Genomic DNA, 4,308 nt, shown 5'->3' with positions numbered 1-4,308 from the left:
GGAGAGCATTCCTATTTCTAAACTGGAGAAACTGGTCTCCTCTGTCGTCTGTTGAGTGTTGTAAGAAGAAGGGGGGGATGCCACACAGTGGTAAAAATGGACTTGTCCCAACGTTTTTGGGATTTGTTGACGCCGTGAAATTTGGAAACAACAGATTTTTCCCTTAAAATGATACATTCTCTCTGTTTAAACTTTTGATCTGTGATTTGTTTTCTATTCTGAATAAAATATTAGATGTTGACATCTCCACATCATTACATTCAGTTTTTATTCACAATTTGTTTAGTGTCCCAACGTTTTTGGAATCCGGTTTGTAGTTAGTACTAGTTAGATCTGCCCATTACTGTATATCTGAGCATTTTAATATTTAAAATATAGATTGGAAGTTTTTGAAGTGTTTGACATCACATTTTGTCATTTCCAATACTAGATTCATTTAAGTGTTATTGTGAAAGAGTGAAAAATAGAGATGATGTCATGAACCAGAGGCCGGATCGCAAACAACAACAACAACCACTGAGATGGTTAAAAGATTTATTGTGAAATAAAGTAAAACTCTGGAGTAGGTCCGGTTCTGGGCTGGTTCCGATCTTCTGATTGGTAGTTCGTGATTGGGTAGTGTTGTAGTGGCGGGCTGCCAGTAGAAGTAGAACAGATGTTAAGGTCCACTGGAACGGAGTCCAACAGGCTTGCAACTAAAAGATAAAGGTTAGTAGATGCAGGGGGAAAGAGACTAATTGGGGAAATGAATCTGTGGGAATCAGATTCAGGGGTAAGGATAAGTCCGTGATACAGAATGAGCTTGACCTTTAATCCGTGATCCAAAAAACAGTCAGAAGGGAAAGGCAGAGTTCATACCGTGAAGTCAGATGTTCAGCAGAAGTATCCAGTACGTGATCCAAAAAGAGAGTCAAAAAACAAGAGCATGAGTCGGTACCTGATCAGATGAGCAAAAGCAGACGAGGGCTGAGGCAAAAGCGTGGTCGTGGTCAAGGCAAGGGTCATGAACGTGATGAGTCAATCAATGGAATGCTGGAAAGTCTACTGCTGATGAGACAGGATAGAGAATCTGGCCCAGACTGAGAGGAATGAGTGAGCTTAAGTACTGACTGGACCAGGTGGTGGAGCTGTGGGATAATGAGCGGTGACAGGTGACATGAGTTGAGTGATTACTGAGTGTGCAGCATGACAGAGGAGCTGACAGAGAGCAGAGCTATGACAGATGAATTACGTTTCACAGCTAATCTGAGCACCCTAATGACTTTCTGTTTGCCCTTCAGCTGTACACTACAGTCCAAGAGTGCCCCAAAAGACACTGATACTTTTGGTATGAGTTTCCAAAGACATAAAATGTGCAAAAAGGGCAAAGCATATCAGAGAGGATTTAAACATGACATTTTAAACTATTTGTGCTCCACCCAGTACCCTAAATCTACCTGCACAAAGTCTCTGGGCACCTTCACGCTTCCTCACTGGCACAAATGAGGTGCCATCTCTGAGAAGGCAGTACAAAGATGATGGAAGAATAGATGTGAGAGGAGAGAACTCACCACCATCTGCTCCTCCCTTTTCATTATTTTTTCCTAAATGGGCAGTGCCACCTGTGCCATGCACATCATCTGGACTCCTTTAGACTGGGGGCCTTGTGCTTACAGGAAGCATGCTGACAGATGGCTTAACAGTCACGGCGTCTGTCACGCAAGTCTGGAGTTCTGATGCTCATCATCTGCACTGTGGATGCCTCACCTCCAGCTGAGCTAGAAAACTTGGCTACAAGCACTTATGATATAATAATTTCCTGTTCAATCTTCAGGTCAGTTCAGTGCAAAATGTGAACTTTTTTACTGATATAGTGAGAGAATCGTAACACAGACTGCCACCTTTCATGTCAGGGTTTAAATCTGAGATGATTTCATGTTGATAAGTGATTGATGAACTTTCAACCCAACAATAAATGAAACATTATGAGTGATCTCATGCATACTCTATAGTCTGCGTTGTCCAGATGCTGCTCAATAATCCAGGTAGATAAATCTAACAAACCACCTACCCCAGAGAATTTTGGATAAAGAAGATGCCATTTCCTGCATTCTGGTGTATTTTACAAAGGTTTATTACAGTAGATTAACATGAAACAAAATATGTAAACTCATTATTAAAATGACTGCAAAGCGAACATACACTCCTGCAGCTCTGCAGGTAAAGGGCGTTCACTTCAGGACAAATTGAATTTACTGATTTGTCATTTACTTAATTGTCAGTTATAAACATGAACATTAAAAGAAACAAACCTTTGAAATATACCAGTCTGTGTGTAACTAATGAATATAAAAATTTCACTTTTTGAATGGAATTACTGAAATAAATCAAGTTTTTCACAACATTCTAATTTTATGACCAGCACCTGTATTTCGTATGTACTTTTAATCACTTTATGTGCGATTTATAAGTGTATTAAGTGCAGGATCATTTCTCAATTAATTAGTAGATCCCACACCGGGGTCAGCTGAGCCTCGTCATCCTCCTCCCTGCTCCGCAGTGATTCATACATCAGATTGTTCACAAAAGCGCAGGAACTTATGCATAGTGCAAAACTTTAATTATATATTTGTGTTTTTAAATAAAATGACCCATGACTTTGAACTTTTAGGGACGGAGATTTTTTTTAAGAGCAGAAGAAGAAATGTTAAGTAATAGCTCTGATATCCTGATGCATGCTCAATAATCCAGGTAGAAAAATCTAAAAAAAGTTAAGTCTGGTCCTCTGGACATTCACAAAACAAAACCAAAAAAAGCAAAACAACAAAAAAATGTAGAAACGTTTCATCTTTCATCCGAGAGACTCCCTCAGTCTGAGGTGCTGTATTCAGCTCAGTCTCTTAAATAGCACCTTCTAAGAGTGGATCAACCAGTTTGCTGCTGACAACCAAAACCAGCTGATCACATGCTCAAGAAGGACCATCAGCCTAACAATGGATCATTAGCACACTGATGGCTGTGTACTATTCACAGAGGGCTGAGTGATACTAGCAATCACAGCATTGTAAGAGGGGGACAGTTGAACCCGGAGGCTCCACCCCTGTTTAATGATGGACGATTTCTTTTCACAAAGATGGCCTCCTTTACTCCTCTCTCAAACCATCGTTCCTCTCTGTCCAGGATGTGAACATCTTCATCCCTGAAAGAGTGACCGCTGGCCTGGAGATGAGTGTAGACCGCAGAGTCCTGGCCTGATGATGTTGATCTTCTGTGCTGGGCCATCCTTTTGGCCAGTGGCTGTTTAGTTTCCCAGATGTAAGACTGATCACAGCCCTCCTGACACTGAACAGCATACACCACACAACTTTGTTTGTGCCGGGGGACTGGATCTTTGGGATGAACCAGTCTTTGCCGTAATGTATTTTGGGGTTTAAAAGGCCATCTTTGTGAAAAGAAATCATCCATCATCAGGGGTGGAGGCCTCCGGGTTCAACTGTCCCCCTCTTACAATGCTGTGATTGCTAGTATCACTCAGCCCTCTGTGAGTAGTAAACAGCCATCAGTGTGCTAATGATCCATTGTTAGGCTGATGGTCCTTCTTGAGCATGTGATCAGCTGGTTTTGGTTGTCAGCAGCAAACTGGTTGATCCACTCTGAGAAGGTGCTATTTAAGAGACTGAGCTGAATACAGCACCTCAGACTGAGGAAGTCTCTTGGATGAGAGACGAAACGTTTCTAGAATTTTTTTTTGCTTTGTTTTGCTTTTGTTTTTTTTGAATGTCCAGAGGACCAGATTGAACTTTTTTGGATTTTTCTACCTGGATTATTGAGCATGTGTAGTGAACTAAGCCTCAGGTCTCAAGTCTGGCCTTGAGGGCCTTCCTGGGACAAGAACTGTATTTCATTGATTTGAGTCCAGAAACACAAGATTAAGTTCATCCAGAGACTTTCTCTTGTCCTGCACTGATCAATTGAAAGAACACTCTTTTTTATTATCATTACTATTTTACAAATGTTTTGATAATCAAAGTGTGTTTAGTTCAAACCATTTTTAAATGTTGAAGTGAACTACTCAATTTGAATCAACTGTGAAACAGTAATAATGACTTTTAATCCTCATTCAAAGTAGAAATCAGGTTAATGGTGCATTGTCTGATTTTCTGTCTTCAATGAGCAAATTGTGAAGTTGGTCAAAGGTCAAGTTTCGGTCAACTGCAAGTTTACTGAAAAAGAAATGTCATCTTTAACTTTTTCAGGCAGATATGAGAGAGTTGACTCTACGAAGTCTGGAATCTTCATAATATCTTCTGTCTGTTCTTAAACAATCTA

This window comes from Nematolebias whitei, chromosome 10 (genome assembly GCF_014905685.2).
Source record: "Nematolebias whitei isolate Nwh7 chromosome 10, NemWhi1, whole genome shotgun sequence".
NCBI lineage: Eukaryota > Metazoa > Chordata > Actinopteri > Cyprinodontiformes > Rivulidae > Nematolebias > Nematolebias whitei.
This window is presented reverse-complemented; position numbering follows the sequence as displayed.